Source organism: Heloderma suspectum, chromosome 11, assembly GCF_057233095.1.
Source record: "Heloderma suspectum isolate Gila_16-S chromosome 11, 16-S_ref, whole genome shotgun sequence".
In the NCBI taxonomy this organism is placed as follows: domain Eukaryota; kingdom Metazoa; phylum Chordata; class Lepidosauria; order Squamata; family Helodermatidae; genus Heloderma; species Heloderma suspectum.
In genome coordinates, this window is record NC_139468.1 from 42,479,715 (window position 1) to 42,500,723 (window position 21,009).

The window sequence follows — 21,009 nt, forward strand, 5'->3', positions numbered from 1 at the left end:
TCCTACCTCACAGAAGGTCCACCTAAACTTGGGGTACCCTATGTGGCGCCCTGGGCACCCCCCTGGGCACCTGCCAAGCAGAGGTGGCCACTGATGCCTCACCAAAAAAGAGAACACCAATTTGCGTGACATCTGCAAATGTATAACTCTATATGAACAAATTTAGAAACATTAGCTATTATTTAAATAGAAATACAAGACATCTCACTTTGCCTGGGCAGCCCATCAAACAGAGGACAATTTCCAATAGAGGACAGTTCTCTGCCAGCTCTCCAAAACAGAGGAGTGCCCTCTGTAAAGTAGGACACCTGGCCACCCTCCTGCCAAGGTCCCTGGCTCCTCCCACATTTCTGTTTTTTAAAATATATACTTACTTTGGTTGGTGCTGGAAAGCAAAGCACTGGCCTCCAGCCACTGCACCCCCTTCCCTGCTTTTCCGCAGAGGGCCTCTAGGCCCAAGGCATTCCCAGCGCGGGAGAGGGAAACGGCGGGCCGGCAGAGGCAGGTGCTTGCTTCCTTGGCACGCCCAGCCAGCCAAAGCCCCCATTGATGGGGGAGGAGAAAAGGGCCCCCGCCGCTGCATGGTGAGCTCAAGAGGCAGCAAGGACAGACGGGTGCGCTGGGGTGCGCTGGGGGTTGGCGTGAGCGTTGCCTGGGTTTTTGTGGGGGTGTCACAACGTGAAAGGTCGGATGGATTTGTCCTGGATGGGCTGTGCTTCCTAGTGGATGCCATGAAGCAGTTGAGGGCAACCCCCACTGCTTCGGGCCTGAGGAGAGAGAGGCTGCAGCCAGGGAGAGCTCTGTAGAGGAGTCTTTCTTCAAACAAAACTTGTTTCTTTGGAAGCAGAGTCTGTTTGAATCTGTGGCGTGATTCCACCTACTTTGAAACAGGGGCGGGGGCTGCAGGGTGTGTGTGTGTGTTTGGGGGGGGGCATTTCTATGAGCACAGTTTCCCTTCTGTAAAATGGGCATTTCCTTGTGCTTTTGTCAGGGAAATATGTGGTTTGGTATTTGGGTCAAACCCATCCCTCTGCCTTATACTCAGTTTTTTGTGCAAGTTACTTTTCCACTGTGACTAGGCAGTCTCTCCATAGCAGCCATATTGTAGTGGTGCCCACGACACTTTCTCAAATTTCCAAATAAGCCCCCAAAAGTTGGAGGCCTCTCACCTAAAGTAATGCAGATGCCTGACCTGATCCTTTCACTTGTAGCAGTAGAGAAAATGTTTAAACTACCACCAACCTCAGAAAGGTTCTTGCCATTTGCAAGTAGATCTGACTAAAAATGCCAAGGTCTGTCATAGCAAACTCAAGAACCCTTGGTGGGACCAGCATAAGCTTGGCAAATTTGCAGCATTTGGAATCTGAAATGTCAACATTTGAAATGATGAAAATCCCAAATTTAAAATACGATTTTTAGGGAGCCACTGAAATTCTGATTTTCAAGTCAAATGTTAACTAAGGCTGCAACCTCATACATATAGGAAGTGGAAGGAAGGCCAAGCAACAAAGGAAGAGTACAGGCAGGTAGCACAGAATTGCAGGGATGGCGTCAGGAAGGCTACAGCTGAGAATGAGCTGAAGTTAGCGAGGGAGGCTAAAAGCAACAAAGAGGCTTTCTTCAGCTACGTGCAAAGTAAAAGACAGAAGAAAGAAACGGTGGTTCAGCTATTAAATAAGGATGGCAAAATGATAACAGAGGACAAAGAAAAGGCAGAGGTGCTCAATCCCTACTTTGGCTCAGTCTTCTCCCAAAAGAGGGTCTATCACCCCCCTGGCAAAGGCGAAGTACAGGCTGAAGGGGCAGGATTGCAGCTTGAGATCGATAGGCATATGGTCAAGGAACACCTAATGACTTTGAATGAGTTCAAATCTCCAGGGCCAGATGAAATGCATTCTAGAGTAATGAAGAAACTGGCAGAAGAACTCTCAGAACTGCTGTCTATTGTCTTTGAGAAATCATGGAGGACGGGTGAAGTGCCAGATGACTGGAGGAGGGCTAATGTTGTCCCTATCTTCAAAAAGGGTAAAAAGGAGGAACCTGGGAACTACAGACCAGTCAGTCTGACATCAATCCCTGGGAAAATTCTGGAGCAGATGAGAAAGCAATCCATCTGTAAGCACCTTGAAAACAATGCCGTGATTACGCAAAGCCAACATGGATTTGTCAAGAACAAATCCTGACAGACGAATCTGATCTCATTTTTTTATCAAGTCACCTCCCTTGTGGACTGTGGGAATGCTGTGGACATCATATACCTCGACTTCAGCAAAGCTTTGGACAAAGTGCCCCATGATATCCTGATGAGCAAACTAGTTCAAAGTGGGCTAGATGAAACAACGATCCAGTGGATCCACAGTTGGCTACAGAATTGGACTCAAAGAGTCCTTATCAATGGGACCTTTTCAAACGGGGGGGGGGAGGTAACAAGCGGGGTACCGCAGGGCTCAGTCCTGGGCCAAATGTTCTTCAACATTTGTATTAATGACTTGGAGGAGGAGGTTCAGGGAATGCTGATCAAATTTGCAGATGATACAAAATTGGGCAGGATAGCTAATACCCTGGAAGACAGAAACAAAATTCAGAGTGATCTTGATAGACTGGAGAGCTGGGCAGAAAACAACAGAATGACATTTAATAGGGAGAAATGCCAAGTTCTGCACCTAGGAAAAAGAACGCACAGTTACAAGATGGGGGATACGTGGCTCAACGTGGAATTGTTGTAGATTACAAGCTGAATATGAGCCAACTATGTGATGTGGCTGCAAAAAAGGCAAATGCTCTTTTGGCCTGCATTAATAGAAGCATAGCTTCCAAATCCCGGGAAGTACTAGTTCCCCTCTACTCAGCACTGGTCAGGCCTCATCTGGAGTACTGTGTCCAGTTCTGGACACCGCACTTTAAGAAGGATGCAGACAAGCTGGAGAGGGTTCAGAGGAGGGCAGTGAAGATGATCAGGGGACTGGAAACAAAGCCCTATGAAGAGAGACTGAAAGAACTGGGCATTTTTAGCCTTGAGAAGACTGAGGGGAGATAGGGTAGCGATCTTCCAGTACCTGAAAGGTTGTCCCAGAGAGGAAGGCCTGGATCTCTTCTCCATCATCCCAGAGTGCAGGACACGGAATAATGGGCTCAAGTGACAGGAAGCCAGATTCCAGCTGAACATCAGGAAAAACTTCCTGACTGTCAGAGCAATACGACAATGGAACCAATTCTCTAGGGAGGTGGTGGGCTCTCCCACACTGGAGGCGTTGAAGACGAGGCTGGACAGCCACCTGTCAGGGATGCTCTGACTTGGATTCCTGCATTAAGCAGGGGGTTGGACTCGATGATCTTGTAGGCCCCTTCCAACCCTACTATTTTATGATTCTATGACTTACCTTAGTAAATTTATGGGATTACACAGTAAGAAAACTGGGCAACTCTACTCAGAACAGGAGACCAAACAACTCGATGCCCTTTTAAAATGTAGCCCCTACCACTGTACAACAGGAAACGCTAGTGAAACTAACCAAGTTTCTAGCTCACTACCATCAAGAGAAAAAACAAACAAGTGTTCTGTTCAGACTGTAGGTTGATTTTAGATACAATCTACAAAAAATGTTTTAATTACCAGAATTCAACAATATTCTTTCTCACCTGAACTACTCTTCAGCTGGGACATCTTACTATTACTCTAAGTGCTGCGATATGAGATGAAGGTAGTGAAATCTATTGACAATTGTGAAGAGTTATATAAAAGGAGTCTGCAGTTATTGGTCTAACTAGATAGACTGGCGGATGGATTTGGAGGTCCTGAACAGCCACATTCCCTGTTATAACTTCTGCTGTTGTGCTGTGTAAGAGGATTGTGCAGATTAAATGAAATCATGAGACATGCTATGCAAATTACATCCTAAATCAGATTTTCCAGCAGAGATTAGAGGGGCAAGCGGGGGTTGGGAGTGGAAAATTTTGTTTCTTCATCTTGTTCTGGAGGATACAGTTTCCAAATGCAGTCACACAACACTTTCTTTTAAAAAAGAAAAAAAGAACCCCCCACTTTTTATTGTTAATGTGTGTGCTTTTCTGTTTTCCTACCAAATTGGCTGACATGCTGAAGCTTATGGGGGAGAAAATTGCAACCAGCAGCGAGAAGTCAGTGGATGTCCGTTTGCACTCAGTGTTACGCAAGCAACTGCTCAAAAACTTTAATTACATCTGGGCTCTAGATCAACACCCCACATTCATGCTTTTAACAAATTAGGGCCTTCGACAACTGGCCGCTTCACAGACATGGTGCTGGAGACCAGAGAAAATTGGCGCAAGAGAGAGCAAGGAGGAGCTCTGAAACTGCTGTCATGAACTCTGCTGCGTCTAAGGATCTTGAGGTGTTCTGTCTTCACTTTCTTTTTGTCTCTTTTTCAAATTAAAAACAACAACAACCTTGTGCTCTATTTTGGGGCAGTGAATGATAGCTCTGAGAACTAGAAGTATTAGCAGCTCATGCCTCTCCAAGTTTTCTAATCCACCACAAACAGATCTCATTTTAGGTGTGCTGCATTAAATGTGAAAATTAACTAGGGATCAGTTCCTGTGACGCAATGTTCTTGCTCTGAACTTGGAAAGAATTTGGTACCACCCCCAAAGAGCACTGCACTTGCTTGTAGGCGAGACATTCATTCTTCCAGCACATAGAGGGGATGGGGGAACCTTCACCTTAAGTCTGCCCTTCTGTAACAAAGTAAATAGAATTCATGGTGGATTCATTATCAATACAAATGTTTTCCAGATAAATTGCTATAGCTAAAAGGAGTTCTGTAACAAATCAATTAGACCAGCAGATAAGAACATAAAGGGAGGTGCACTGGATCACACCAGCATTCTGTCCCCACAGTGGTCAGCTACCTACTGGAAGCCCACAAACAGGGCCTGAGCACAATAGCACCCTCCTGCTGACACTGAGACACATCCTGCCTCTGATCCTGGAGGCAGCGTATCACCATCAGGACTAGTAGCATTTGGAAGCTTTATCTGCCATGAATTTGCCTAATCGCCTTCTAAAGCTATTGGAGTTGGTAGCCCTGACCACCTCTTGTGGTAGCAAATTCCACAGTTTGACTATGCACGCTATGCAGAAGTACTCCTTTTCCTGCAGCAATGAAGTGTAGTGAGCACAGGTGCTGTTGCAGTAGGTGTGCCATATTTCATGACACGTTTGTCTTGGGGCAGCTCCAGAAAAGGCTTTTATCATGGTACCACCCTCCCACATTCACAGAACATTACTGGGGGCGGGTGCAGACCTTCCTGTCTCCTACCACCTTCCTATTTCCACCACTTCTTCCGTCTTCTTTCTTACCGCAGAAAATCCATTAAGAAAATGCAAAACAGCTCCATCTGGAAGCACCCCTGCTAAAGTGATTTCCAGGTCATGGAGGCCAAATGGATGACATGGGCAGGAAAGCGTGAGTGAGCTCTAGCATGAGCCTCACTATGTTCAGGCTGAGCAGCAGGAAGTCTTGGCTGCTTCGAGGTGACCCTGAGGGTTCTGAGCTGGGAGAGGGGAAACGGAAGGAGAATGCTAGTGGAGGCAAGAGGGACAGGAGCTCCTTGGGCCTCAGCCACAGCCCAAGAGGACGAGGGTTCGTTCGCCAGACCAGTGTGTCATTTTTGGAGGCAGCAATTGCAAGGAAGAGGAGGGCCGCTTTTCAGGTTACTGTTCAAACACATAGGATAAATTGTGGGTCTTGTGCAGGTGGGGGTGTGGGGAAGCCCAGATATCTCACTGGAACTGGCAAGAGGTATACCTGACTTTCTGCCAACACTTAGTTGGCCAAAGTGAGTTTTGAAATGGGTGGCTCTGGCTGAGTCCAGGCACTTGTACTGCACCTCTTGGTATGATGTTTGGACATCTTTCCCAAGGTTGAGTCATCCTGTGTCTTTAATGAAAGAACCAGCCTGCTGTGGGTCCACTTCCAATGGAATGTTGACCCCTTAGTCTCCTGGTGGCTACATCCAAGATGCTGCAACCAGGCAACAAAAAGGAAGGATTTTTAAAGAACTCAAATATCAAATTGCTGATCATCTAACAACAAATACGTAACATGTCCCTAAGATCAGCCTCTGTAAGAGAGAACTGGAGAGTGGGCAATGTAACACCAATTTTTGAATAGGGATCCAGGGAGGATCCGGGAAATTACAGGCCAATTAGCTTAATGTCTGTTCTGGGTAAATTGATTGAAAGAATTATTTAAGATAAAATTAGTAAGCATACAGAAGGACAAGCCCTGCTGAAAAAGAATCAACATGGCTTCCACAAAGGTAAGTTCTGTCTCACTAACCTTTTAGAGTTCTTTGAGAGTATCAATAGACATATAGACAGGGGTGATCCAGTAGACATTGTTTACTTGGACTTCCAAAAGGCTTTAACAAAGTCCCTCACCAAAGACTCCTGAGCAAATTTAGTAGTCATGGAGTGAGAGGTCCTCTTATGGATCAGTAACTCGTTAAAGAACAGAAAGCAGAGAGTAGGAATAAATGGTAAATTCTCCCAATGGAGGGAATAGTGGGGTCCCACAGGGATCTGTATTGGGACCAATGCTTTTCAACCTGTTCACTGCTCACTCCTAATTCCAGATCATTTATGAAGTGATCCAAGTTTGCGGATGACACCAAATTATTTAGGGTGGTTAAAACAAAAAGGAATTGTGAAGAGCTCCAAAAGGATCTCTGTAGGGATGTACGAAAATCACTTACCTTTCGCGGATTATGCTGATGGTGGGGGGGGGAGGCGCTCTGTCCCTCCCCCCGGAATCCTGGACGGGGGGGAGGCGCTCCGTCCCCCCCCCCCGAATCCTGGCCGGGGCTGTGTTCCGCAGTGATTCTGTGGAGCCGCCGGCCAGCTCTGCCAGCAGCCGGACATCCGTCCGCTGGCTAGCAGGGACCCAAATGGCGGCGGCCATAGCCGCCGCCGTTTGCGTCCCTGCAGTCAGCCGTGATAGGCTACGTAACTGTTTACGTAGCCTATCACGGCTGACTTAAAAAAAAACACAAAAAACGCGCGTACGCAAATGGCTGCGGCCATGGGCGCCGCCATTTGCGTTCCTTATTTTGGCATGTCTTAGTCTACGTAAACATTTACGTAGACTAAGACGGCGAAAATAAGGGGAACGCAAATAGCATAGCGTCTACGCTATTTGCGTTCCCCTTATTTTCGCCGTCTTAGTCTACGTAAATGTTTACGTAGACTAAGACGTGGCAAAATAAGGAACGCAAATGGCGGCGGCCATGGCCGCCGCCATTTGCATACGCGCGTTTTTTGTGTTTTTTTAAGTCAGCTGTGATAGGCTACGTAAACATTTACGTAGCCTATCACATTTTTTTAAAAAACCTAGCCGTGATAGGCTACATAAGTCTTTACATAGCTTATCACGTTTTGTTTTGTTTTTAACTGGAAATGGCGGCGGCGGCAGCCGGTCAGAAGACTGGCTGCCGCTGCCGAACTGCCACCGGAGCCGCCACCGCCAGGAAAATCCACCCAAGGTAAGTCTCGTCCCGGGGGGGCGGGGGGCAGGCCATTCCGCCACCGATTTCGGGGGGCTGAATGCGCTGGCATTCGGCCCCCCCGAGATCCGTGGCGGAACTTCCGTACATCCATAGATCTCTCCAAACTGGGAGAATGGGCATCTTAATGGCAAATGTAGTTCACTGTAAGCAAGTGTAAAGTGATGCATGCTGGGGCAAAAAAATCTCAACTTCAGATATAAACTGATGGGATCTAAGCTAGCAGTGACTGACTGATCTTGGGGCTGTGGCGGACAGCTCGATGAACATGTCAACCCCGTGTGCGGCTGCTGTGAAAAAGGCAGTGTAGTTCCCTCAATCCAACCCTTTTGCTGTATATTCTTCTGGCTCTCTGGAAAACTAGACGCTGTTTGGAACTACCTTTTGCGCTGTAAATCAGGATTGTTACTATTCAGCCCCTATCCTTTCCCCTCCCTTCCCCCAAGCTCTCTGTGGTGAAATTTACAAAGAGGCTTTTCATGAGGATCATCATTTTTAAAAACCAGCCCTTGGTGGCATGATGTTGCCAAGATCCAAAACTCAGGTGGATAACTTTGCAAGGCAGCCAAAGATTTTATTATATTTAATTTTAAGGGATTATTTTTTTTGGTCCAGCTTTGCCCTCCTGTAAATCTATATGTATATATTAAAAAAATCAGAAGATTATTCATAATCCTTCATTCATAGAACAGGTCCTCTGACTGCAATAAATTAATGAACACAATACCACCAGCATCACCCCTGTAATCACTCCAAAGGGCTTTGCCAGCTCCTGCCTGGGAAGCTTGTTCTTTACTCAACAGCCTGGGAGGGGTGGATAAGCCTAGCAGGGTGTGTGTGTGTGTGTGTGTGCGTGAGCGCGTATTTCTTATTGTTCCCAGCATACACTCTTCATGGAAAGATTATTACGCAGCAGGGATATATACCAAGAGATCTTGTTGGTTTGCCTTCAAACAAAATGCCCTTGGCTTACAATCAGAATTATGCAGTAGCTGCAGGGAAACGTCACCATAAGATGACAATTCCTAGCCTTCATGAGCATGAGAAAAGCTTGGAAATACGTAGGCAGGCAGCGCACCTTTCCATGTATATCGAAGGCTGACTTTGCAATGGGACTTTGGCAGAGAACCAGGGACAGAGGGGAGCCCATAGAGCTGCTGGAGTGGCCACAGCTCCTGGTTCTGCCTTGTTTCCACCTAGGGCTGATGCCAAGGGTTGGTACAGTTGGGCCCCTGCTGAGGGTCCACCCGCAACAGGAGGCCCCCTGACAAGAGCCCTGAGAACTACTTGCTCACCTGCTCTTGCCCTGGCCCAGACAAGGGGGCAGTAGACACCCTTCCTCGTTGCCTCTCTGCCTGGCAAGCAAGCAGGTGGTAACATGGAGGGTGGAGGCGCAACAGCTGACAGCAATGCTGGGGAGCCGGTAGACTGCCCAGGGGCCCACCAAAAGCTGGAGCCAGCACTGCCTCGGCCGCCAGCTCATGCCTTCCTTGCCCTCCATGATTCTAGTCTTTGGCAAAGTACCCCACACTTTTTGAAAATACAAACAGACCACTCCAATTATTCCAATTTAACCTGCTTGGAACACAGGAAGCTGCCTTACAGCAGGCCGGACACTGGTCCAAGCAGAGGCTGGCTGGCCACCTCTCGGCATGCTACTTTGAGCAGGGAGCTGGACTAGATGGCCTCCAAAGTACCTTCCAACTCAGTCATTCTACTGTTGTTGCCCAGTATTGCATCCTCTGACTGGCAGCAGCTCTGAAGGTCTTGGGTAGAAAGAGCCCCCCCACCTAAACCTTTTGTTTCCACTGGCGAGGTCAGTGGTTGAGCTGAGGATCCTGTGCGTGCAAAGCAAGCCTCTCCCTGCAAGCTAAAGCCTCTCCTCACCCCGGACCTCCTACGCCTAGGCGGCACTCATGGCCCTGGCCCAGCAAACCAGACACGTGCTGCAAACCTATGCATTGCATGCCAGAATCTGGGCCATTGGCCCAGCCATTAACTTTGGTTTCCACGTGTTGCAGAGCTGCCGTGTTGGGAACTTGGCTCCCGCTGCCCGGCCCGGCTGCCCTTCCAGCATTTCCAGCTCCGCTCCCATTGTTTTGCTTGCCTTGAGCCAAAGGCTGCTGCAGCAGCAGCAGCAGCAGCAGCTGATCAAAGCAAAGCGTGCTGGCCAGGGCAGCCCGACCTCTGGGTGCCCTCACAACAAAGGAGCGGGAGGCAAGGGGCCTGGCTGGCCGCTGGCCTGCCTGTGGCTGAGCTTCGGTTTGCTTGGGGTCCGTTTGCTTTTTTAAAATGCAAGCTGCATTAAGCACGCAAGTTAATCACATTCAGAGTTTGTGGGTGATGCCGTCTATATTCAGGGGCATGTCTTAGCTTTCACCCTATGCATTTATCATCACGTCTTTTCGCACTGCTTAAATCTAGGAACCAGGGCAGCAAATGTGGTGGTGGGGCCACCTGTGCATGAACTTGAATCATGGCCATTGCTAAAGGGTAGCCGAGTGGAGCATTTTCAAACCTCCAAGCTGGCCAACCCCCCCCCCCCACCAGTGCCCTCAAGAGCACCTCCCTCCTCATTTTGGCAGGGAAGCTCAAAGGCATTGTGGGAGAATGGTGGGCGCACCCCACTTCTTCCAGAGAGCAGTACCTCGATAATTTCTCCTCTTGAGGGGTACTCCTGTTCCAAAATGGAGTGAAAGAACATCCATGACAGGCAGAAGGTGACATATGCAGATTTATGGAAATCTGCTTAACATGCAAAACTCACAGAGGTCACGTACTTCAGTGTTCCTAGCCCATAACTTTGGATAGAGGTATACATTCATTTTAGAAAAGAATGGACAACAAAACAAATGATCCTCATTTGTGTCATTAATTGTAATGGTAAAAACATACGGCAATTCAAACGAATGACTCATTCATTAGAACTGAGGCCCTGGAACAGGCTGTACAGGCTATAGGAAGGTTAGGGGGGTGGGTGGCAGGGAGAGACAGTGATGTCCACATCACCACACCTGAAGCCCTTCAATCACAGTAGTAATGGCAAACAAGGAGAGGAAGTCCATAAATGTGTGTTTTCTTTGCTATTTATTGTGTGCGCCCCAGCAGATCGGTCTGTCACCTACATCTAGTCTTCTGCCCAGTTCCTCCATTCTGCCACACAAGCATCCATCTGCCCACCTGATCACGTCTCTGTTGTGCCACTCTATAGTTCTATCTTGTGGCTGTGTGACATTACCTATAAAATGGGGACTCTTTGTCCTGTCAATTTGAAATTTGCCAGATCTGATCCTTTTGGAGGGGGTAGTAAATACCTGAAAATGTCATGCAAGTTGGATGGAAAACACAGGACAAGTGGGAAAAGACGAATTGCATCCACCATTTAAAGCAATGGGATGCTTATGGGATGTGCGATTTTAAATTGCTTCTAAAAGAGGGACCCTTTCCCCACTCTGTCTAAAATTTGGCAGGTTTGATGCCTTGAAGGAATAGCACAGAATATTGTTCTAAATGGATGGAAAGTGCCTATGTTAAAGGCAGCAGAAGACTAGCTGAATTTATTGGAATCAGTGGCAAACAAAAACAAATGAGGATCTAGATGAACTAGTTCCAAATCAGTAATGAAACAAATGTAATTCTGACAAATGAATAATGAACAAATTAAATCTTTAATAATGAAATTACATGAATAATGCTGCTATGCAATGTGCTACCCAGCCCCATGGACATCCACCTGTTGGCGGAGATGTCTGCACTGGGAAGGCCAATGTGCGAGCAATCCAGATGGCGTGGAGGTCCAGTTGCTTGGAAGCCTATCCATAAGCACCTGCTTATGATACAGAATCCAGAGGGTGGGGCCAGCCAGCGTCATGCGCCGGGAGTGGCAGCACAGTCCTACTGCTGCCTCCTACAGGTAGAAAATGGCCGAGGAGGGTTACAGGCAGCACAGAGTGCAAAGGACGTGGGAAGAATGAAACGCCTCTCACATCTTGTTTCCCATGCGTCTCAGACAGGCTGCCTCTGTGATGAGATGCACAAGATGCCTTCATGCCTCTGTGCTGACCCTGCAATCGCATGTGGCAGCAGCAAGGGACCGCTCTTCCAGCCCAGGGGGCAGTGCCCCTCCCAGTGCCACCTGCTGCCAGGGCTGAGAAGACGAGGTGCTGTGCTGGATAGAGGGATGCTGCATGGGGGGGAGGTGCGCCCAGAAACCGGGGGGTGGGGTGCGAGTGAATGAAGACAGTAGTGCAGCCACCTGACCCAGCACTTCTCCTCTCAGCCCCATGCCCTAAAGACATGAAAAGAGTGCCTGATCCATGCCACGTGCTGATGTCAGCTCTGGCCCACCTCTCCCCCCACTCACATTCCTTATGATCTGAAACCACTCTCTGCTCCCCATCTCTTTCTAGGCCAACAAAGATGAAAATGCCAGCAGCTACGATGCCCCAGCCTGGGAGCGCCTGATCCTACAGTGATGATGATGAAGCCAAGGCAGTGGGGGCCTGATCAGTGCCTGGATGAGAGCCCCACACATAAGCCACTTTGGCCTCTTGGAAGGAGGGCCTTGTTTTTGCACCATCCAAACAGACAGCTCTCTTGGGAGGACAGCTGCAGAAAAGAAATAAAGTCCTCCTTGGAACAAGGGTTTGAGATTCACACTTAGAGAAGAAGCCTATGAGGGGTCCTAATAGGAGGCACTAGTTAGCAGCTAACTGGCAGCAGCTCCTCAGGGTTCCAGAAAGCTGCCTCTCCCAGCCTAGAGCAGCCTGGGATTGAATCAGGGATGTCCTGCCTGCAAAGCATCTGCTCCACCGCTGAGCCGTGGCTTTGCTCCAGGCAGGGCTGAAAAAGGCCTCCTACCCAAAAGCGTGAGAGCCACTGCGCCAGCATAGACAGTACTGAGCTAGGCGGAGTCGTGGCCTGCCTAGGTATAAAGCAATGAGGATGATGTAATAGTAGTCTAAGACACAGGGGGGGGGGGGATTGCACACCTCAGATGAGCCTGCTACCATTTCCTCCCTGCAGCAGGAGTCTTGGGAAATGGCTGCTCTTACCTAGAATTCCTTCTGTGCCCGACCATGTGCCTCCACGCCACCTGTCTGCCCCCCTCATGTTTCTGTGAGTGGGAAAGAGAGACCCAGCCATCCTGTCCCAAGAGTGTTCTGAACTGGGTAAATGCTTTGCATACAGGTCAGATTCCCCAAACCAAGAATACTTGCTGGGTTTGGAGAGCTCCACAAAACCTATTGGTTTTAAACTGAAGGCTCCTCCGCCCTACAACAATTACTTGAAGGATTCCCCCCCGCCCACCACTCCTCATGTTTCCCTTTTTAAACTTAAATCCCCACCACCATCTCTTGGGAGCTATTCCTTCTCTGCAGTTTTATTGTTGATACAGATCTGCTCTGGGTTTATAACTGACATTTAAATTACTCTGCAAACAACAAATCAATATTTATGGATTACTGGGCCAATATGTTGGCCAAATGGATTGCTATGGGATTCTGTCTCCCAGTGACAGGCCAGCCAGAGTCAAGGACAAGGGCTTTGGCTAATGAGGAACAGAGACACCATCAACAAACCACTAGACGGCATTTAGCAGGGATTGTGTTCCCGTTAGTCATTTGGCACAACATATTACACGCTTTGTTCATTTTCTGTCTTATCATTTTCCCACTGATAGGAGACAGCGACTCTCACAACAGACTGCAAAACCACTCGCTTTAACTAAGAGGGAGGAAATGAACTCTAGGCTTTCTTTTCCCTTTTTTCTCTTACACACAAGAGTGAATGTTACTCCACATTCTTCTGGAATAACTGCCAAGCTCAACATGTACCCTGTCCTCTCTCTATGGAACTCAGAGCAGCATTTTGGCCTCACAATCACCCTGTGAAATAGGCTGAAAGATGGGGAACACATGGAGCCTGAGTCAGCCCATCTAGTTCAGTATTGTCTACAACAGAGACGGGGAACCTTTTTTCTGCTGAGGGCCGTGTTCCCTCAGGGGAGAGTTGTTGGGGGCTGCAAGTGGGTGGGGCTGCCCCTTCTCTCTCTCTGCCCCCACCCCCAGGGGATGGGCAGATTACTCTTTGAACTTATAGCTTACAGAGGGCTTTTGAAATTAGGCTGCAGGCCATAATTAGACCACTTCTGGTCTATGCTGAGTGGCCGTAGGTCTCCAGGGTCTCTGACAGGAGTCTTTCCCAGCCCTACCCGGAGATGCCAGAAACTGAGCCAGGACTTTCTGCATGCAGAAGAATGCGCCTCCGCACACTGAGGTACCGTGTTTAATCCCAGGCCACCTCATGGCGTAAGCCCCATGAATTAGCAGAAATTGGAATCCAAACTAAAATGCCACTGCAACTATGAAGATGGCTCAGCAGCCCTATTTCACCCATAAGCAAGTCCTGAAACCATACAGGGAGTTATCTGGCCACCTTGTTTGTAATTACATCAAGAAAGATGCAAGGCAGTCCTTGGATTTCTCCCCCTGGATTTTGGATGAAGCCTAAGACTACCTTTAAAGCTATCCCGTTAATGGCCGGTTGGTGCAATTAAAGGTAGTGCGCAAACCACACAGTGTGTCCATTCTTTTTAAAATCTTGCTGGAAAGAGACCTTCTTTTCCATCTCCACCCCCCCACCCTTCACACAGCCTCCACTACAGCCTCATCAGACAGGCGCCTCAGCTCAAAGAGAGCAGCTAACGAAACCAGGTCCTGTGTGTGTCACTTTTTAAAAGGAGAAGGATCTGTTTAGCGCTTTGACTAAACCCCAGATGAAAGGTCCGCGCAGACCTCAGTGAGTTTCGCTTATTTACGTTACTATCATAAGCAGTGTCAGCAATCCTTTTCCTCTGGCAAGGCTAAGAATCCTTTGCCCTTCACTAGTCCCCCACACACACACACACACACACACACTCACACTCACACAAGGCAAAATACAAGCAAAGTTTAGGACCTCTTAATCCTTCATTGTAATGACTGCTCCCTACAGAGAGTGGAGTGTTTTACAATCGCCCGGCTGATGCCAATCATCACCTACAATTAGCCCCACGAAGGCCCTGGCCTTCACCAAAGGCCTCCTCATTTGGCCAATACAGCCAAACCCACAGCAGCCAACTACCTTCCAGCCTCCCTGTTTCTTTGACCACCACCCTCAGACGAGCGGCAAAAGGTCGGGAGAGCTGAGAAGTCTCCCCGAGAAGCCCAGCACACGCGCAGAGAGACATGCCGCAAAAGCCTTGCCTGTGGCAAGTCATGTGGTGGAAAATATCTGAGGGTATTAAAAGGCTGGGCAAGTGCAATGGTTGCTTTTGAAGTGCTTTTTCCACATTTTATGAGGCCAAACTGAGGATGAAACTCCAGTGACATGAAGAAATAATCCCCCATTCAGCCCTGAAAGGATTATTCTAATTACTTTGATTATTAAAAGATCAGACGGGTTCTTTCTTCTCTCCCCACCGCCCACCCCCGCACATGAGCATAAGCAAAGCAAGCCTTGAAATCAGAATCCACAGTGGGAATTGGAGAGCATCTTAAGTAAACAGAGGGAACAAATGAGCCCCATGGCAGCTCTAGGCTGCTTCTGTCTGCTCTATAAGCTGGCAGGCCAACCGCTGGCTTTCAGGGGCCTTGGCTTTGTGAGAGCCTGAATAGGGGCTAAACATCCCCTGAAATCAGAACTCTTCTGGCTTCTCAAGTGTACAGACCACGGCCCAGGTCTTTTCAGATGCAAATGGAAGAGGGTTCCTCCTTTATCTCCGTGGTAAGATCGTGGTGTCAAGCAGAGCCACGATGAATAAAACAGAGAATTTATGCTTTTATTGCAATCTCTTTCCCCCCCTCGACACTAAGCCTCATTCCTCACCACCTCTCCCCAGGGGAAAAAAAGCACAGATGGTCTCTTCTGACCTGCTATTTATCATTCTGGCAAAAGCTTTAGTCAGTTCAATGCGCCCTAGCAATTCATGTAAGGAGTCTGTTTGTTTCTGCTGATGAGGCCTGTTAATTTGCACAGCAGTTTCATTAGGCCTAAACCACCAATTAATTTCTTTTGTTCCCATTAAATGGCTGATTCCTAACCATTTCAGGGGCTGACAATGAAGGGCTCAGCTAAGAGCTTCAATCCAGCCAGCCACCCTTCCTCCATTGGCCAGCAATGCAGGTAGCTTGCTGGATGAGAAGCGGGCAATTCTCCTCAAGAAGCCTGTGTGGGACCGGTGAAGGAGGGAGGCAGCCAGCCAGCCACAATGGCTGCCTCCCCTTTTCTCAGGCCCAATTCGCGCATGCAGAGCAGTTCATCAAATACACGCTGCATCTCACGAGGAAATGGTGTGCTTCGAGGCCCGAGGCCCAAGGAGGACCCATTCTCTCCCTTCCCCAAGCTGCTTGGGGCAAACCCTGTGAGAATCCATGAGCCACTTCCCTACTTGAACAGGAGGCCAAAACAAAACACCTCCAGAAAGCCTGGAATAAGGGCCTTCTTTGACTGATTAGGCGGCACCCACAAATATTTTGTGGTTTGAATTTGCCATCTCTCCCTGACACCATTTGCTGAAGGAGAGTTTGTGAAAACTCTTAGGAATTAAACACACACCCTCCTCCTCTTGGGGGGGGGGGGGCCACCGGTTTTTCAACAGACATAGAATCATAGAATAGTAGGGTTGGAAGGGGCCTACAAGGCCATCGAGTCCAACCCCCTGCTCAATGCAGGAATCCAAGTCAGAGCATCCCTGACAAATGGCTGTCCAGCCTCGTCTTAAAGGCCTCCAGTGTGGGAGAGCCCACCACCTCCCCAGGTAATTGGTTCCATTGCCGTATTGCTCTGACACTCAGGAAGTTTTTCCTGATGTTCAGTCGGAATCTGGCTTCCTGTAACTTGAGCCCATTATTCCGTGTCCTGCACTCTGGGATGATCAAGAAGAGATCCTGGCCTTCTTCTCTGTGACAACCTTTCAAGTACTTGAAGAGTGCTATCATATCTCCCCTCAGTCTTCTCTTCTCAAGGCTAAACATGCCCAGTTCTTTCAGTCTCTCTTCATAGGGCTTTGTTTCCAGTCCCCTGATCATCTTTGTTGCCCTCCTTTGAACCCTCTCCAGCTTGTCTGCATCCTTCTTAAAGTGTGGTGCCCAGAACTGGACACAGTACTCCAGATGAGGCCTAACCAGTGCTGAGTAGAGGGGAACTAGTACTTCCCGGGATTTGGAAGCGATGCTTCTATGAATGCAGCCCAAAATAGCATTTGCCTTTTTTGCAGCCACATCACATTGTTGGCTCATATTCAGCTTGTGATCGACAACAATTCCAAGATCCTTCTCGCTCGTAGTGTGGTTGAGCCACGTATCCCCCATCTTCTAACTGTGCATTTGGTTTCTTTTTCCTAGGTGCAGAACTTGGCATTTGTCCCTATTAAATGTCATTCTGTTGTTTTCTGCCTAGCACTCCAGTCTATCCAGATCACTTTGAATTTTGTTTCTGTCTTCCAAAGTATTAGCTATCCCTCCCAATTTTGTGTCATCTGCAAATTTGATCAGCATTCCCTGCACCTCCTCCTCCAAGTCATTAATAAAAATGTTGAAGAGCACTGGGCCCAGGACTGAGCCCTGCGGTACCCCACTCGTTACCTCTCCCCAGCTTGAGAAGGTCCCATTGATAAGTACTCTTTGAGTCCGATTCTGTAGCCAACTGTGGATCCACCGGATCGTTGTTTCATCTAGCCCACTTCGAGCAAGTTTGCTCATCAGGATATCATGGGGCACTTTGTCGAAAGCTTTGCTGAAGTCAAGGTATATGATGTCTACAGCATTCCCACGGTCTACAAGGGAGGTGACTTGATCAAAAAATGAGATCAGATTTGTCTGGCAGGACTTGTTTTTGACAAATCCATGTTGGCTTCGAGTAATCACGGCATTGTTGTCAAAGTGCTTACAGATGGATTGCTTTATGATCTGCTCCAGAATTTTCCCAGGGATTGATGTCAGACTGACTGGTCTGTAGTTCCCAGGTTCCTCCTTTTTACCCTTTTTGAAGATAGGGACAACGTTAGCCCTCCTCCAGTCATCTGGCACTTCCCCGGTCCTCCATGATTTCTCAAAGAGAATAGACAGCGGTTCTGAGAGTTCTTCTGCCAGTTCCTTTATGACTCTAGGATGCAGTTCATCTGGCCCTGGAGATTTGAACTCATTCAAAGTAATGAGGTGTTCCTTGACCATATGCCTGTCGATCTCAAGCTGCAATCCTGCCCCTTCAGCCTGTACTTCGCCTTTGCCAGGGGGGTCATAGACCCTCTTTTGGGAGAAGACTGAGCCAAAGTAGGAATTGAGCACCTCTGCCTTTTCTTTGTCCTCTGTTATCATTTTGCCATCCTTATTTAATAGCTGAACAACCATTTCTTTCCTCTGCCTTTTACTATGCACGTAGCTGAAGAAAGCCTTTTTGTTGTTTTTAGCATCCCTCGCTAACCTCACCTCGTTCTCCGCTTTAGCCTTCCTGACGCCATCCCTGCAATTCTGTGCTACCTGCCTGTACTCTTCCTTTGTTACTTGGCCTTCTTTCCACTTCCTATATGTGTCCTTTTTTGTTTTCAGGTCATCCCTAAGCTTTTTGTGAAGCCACATTGGCTTCTTCTGTTGTCTTCCACCTTTTCTTCTTGTTGGAATTGTTTGTGATTGTGCCTTGAGAATTTCCTTTTTTAAAAGTTCCCACCCATCTTGGACTCCTTTTCTCGCTAGCATTGCTTGCCATGGGACCTTACTGATCATTGTTCTGAGTTTATTAAAATCAGCTTTCCTAAAATCCAGGGTACGCGTTTGAGTACACTCGGCTTTTGCTTCAAGGTGAAGCTTTCACCCTGTCCCTCCATCCTCAACTTGAGGTTAGGGTTACAGTTAAGGCACACCTCGCTAGGTACCACCGGAGTGGGCTTGACCATAAGTCAGTCTGGAGGTAGCAAGAGGCTGCTGCTAGGGGAGGCATCTGCTCCTCCTCATTTTTCCTTTCTTATTTTGCTTAACATCCAGCCTGATGAAGCGCTGAGAGCTTGAAAGCTTGCTCACTGCCTCATGACCTTTCGCCTGAGGCCCGCCCCACCCCAAGTCTTGCCCTAGTGCTCCTTTGGCCTTCTCCTAATGGGCCAACACACCCAGGCACAGTGTTCACTCTGCCATGGCACTCCCTCCCAGAACAGTTTTGATTAGGCCAAGAAGCAGAGAATGAATGCAACTTGGGCTTTTCTGTGAACGCTGTGAGGAACTCTGTTTATCCCTTACCCTTTCCCTCACAGCTTGTCACACAATTACTCTAGCATCTGGTCTTCAAAGATACACTGTCTCTGAACATGGGGGTTCCATTTAGCTATCATGGCTAGGGAGATCATACAAATTGCTTTGCTGAATCTAGGGGTGTACGAAACCCCACTTACCTGTGTCCGTGGGGGGTCCGCCGGGGGGGAGGTGATCCGTTCCTCCCCCCCGGAATCCTCCCTGGCCGGCGCCACTCTGCGGCGACTCCGCAGCAACTCCACGGAGCCACCGGCCGGGCCCATCCGCAACCAGACCTCTGTTCGCTGCTGGGCTGCTGCGGCAGCAAATGGTGTCCTGCGTAGGGGACGCCATTTGCATCCCCCCTGTGGCCGTGATAGGCTACGTAAATACTGTCAGGGTGGACACTGAGCCCATGGAATCCCAGAGTAGGATTCTGAGGAAGAGCAGTTGCTCCTGGGAGGGGAGCGCGCTCCTCTTTCCCAGGGCCAACAGCTGTCGGAGATTCCTCCCACCAGCATTCCTAGCTTAGATAGCAGTCCAGGGAGTGACAGAGCGCGGATAGCAGACTTGGTGGACGCGCGACGCAGACGCAGAGAGCGGCACCAGATGGAGGGCGCGGAAAGGAGGCGCAGTGCCCGGTTGGCGCGCAAACAACGGCTGCGCCCAGAGGATCCAAGGGAAAAGGGGAGGGACTCTCCCTAGTCCTTAAGTTCAGGGGTCTGCCAGTAATTCCCTTTCAAACGGGGACCAACTGTTCCAACGTAGGGCATAGGTACTGTGCTGCTCAGATCTAGTTGCAAACGGTATAATTGTTAAGTTGTAAAAGAAGAATAAAGCTTTGAAAGGAATCCCTTTGTCTGTGTCTGGACTTGGCTACTGGATTAGACTGAGAGAGGCCTCCAAGGAGCCCTTGACAAATACTTACGTAGCCTATCATGGCAAAGACCAGGGACGCAAATGGCGTCCGCTACTCCATTTGCGTCCCTGCTCTTTGCCGTGATAGGCTACATAAATATTTACGTAGCCTATCATGGCTACAGGGGGGATGCAAATGGCGTCCCCTACGCAGGACGCCATTCGCAGCTGCACACCGGAGCAGGAGACTGCAGCAGCTGGATCCGGACCCGCTGGAGGCAGGTAGGATCCGGTCCGTGGGGACTTTGCAGGGTGGCGGGGGGGAGCAGTCTGTTCTGCCACGGGCTCTGGGGGGCCGGATTCTAAAGAATCCAGCCTCACTGGAGTCCATGGCGGAATTCTCCACCATCCCTAGCTGGATCAGACAATTCAGACCCAGGCCCATCTATTTTTATTCTTCTAGGATGCTCAAGGTAGTTCTATGGACACACTGACCAGACCTTCAGCAAGACTGCTGCACAACACACCTTAGGGCCCTGCCCTGGGCCAACCATTGATTTTTCAACTGAAGCCAGGGGATGCTCCTTGGAGCAGTCCTCCAGAGACTGGTCATCTCCTGTTGCTGGTCTCCACACCAGGATCTCCTACTCAGGTACATATGACTGCCTCTGAACATTAACTATCAGGGCTAATAGTTCTTGACAAACTTAACCTCCATGAACTTGTGTAAACTTGTCTTAAAAAAAAAAAAGCTATCTAAGGTACTACCCATCACCGCATTTGAACACAGGAAGCTGCCTTATACCGAGTCAGACCCTTGGTCCATCTAGTATTGTTGGCACTGACTAGCAGCAGTGGCTCTCTAGGATTTCAGGCAGGAGTTTTCCTAGCCCTACCTGGAGATGCGGCCAGGGATCAAACCTGGGGCCTTCTGCATGCAAAGCAGGGGCTCCCCCACTGAGCTACTGCCTCTCTCCTGGCAACAAATTCAGTAAGTTAATTATGTTTTGTGTGAAACAGTACTCTCTTCTTTTTGCCTTCCTTGAACCTATTGCCAATCAATTTCACAGGGTGACTGCAAGTTCTAGTATTACAAAAGGAGAAAACATTTCATTTCTGCATCTTCCATAATCCTCAACCCTTTTGGTGGGTAATGAGTACAAAAAAAGAAGTTGTCGTACTTAGAAAGTGCACTACTTTCCCATACAATTTAAACTTGAACAGTTCCAAAATGCAAGCCCCCAGACTTCGCTGTGCATCCTTTAGCCCATGCCAGATGGAAATGGTGTTCCTGGCTAAACTCCGAGTGTCCCTGGCTAAATGTCAACCTGCTGCTCCCTTTGGGAAG

General features: G+C 48.7%; 1 protein-coding gene across 2 annotated transcripts in view; it reads right to left on the reverse strand.

Moving 5' to 3' along the window:
• Window positions 1-21,009, reverse strand: part of TLE3 (TLE family member 3, transcriptional corepressor) — a 100,352-nt gene that overhangs the window by 6,963 nt on the left and 72,380 nt on the right. The window lies entirely within an intron of this gene.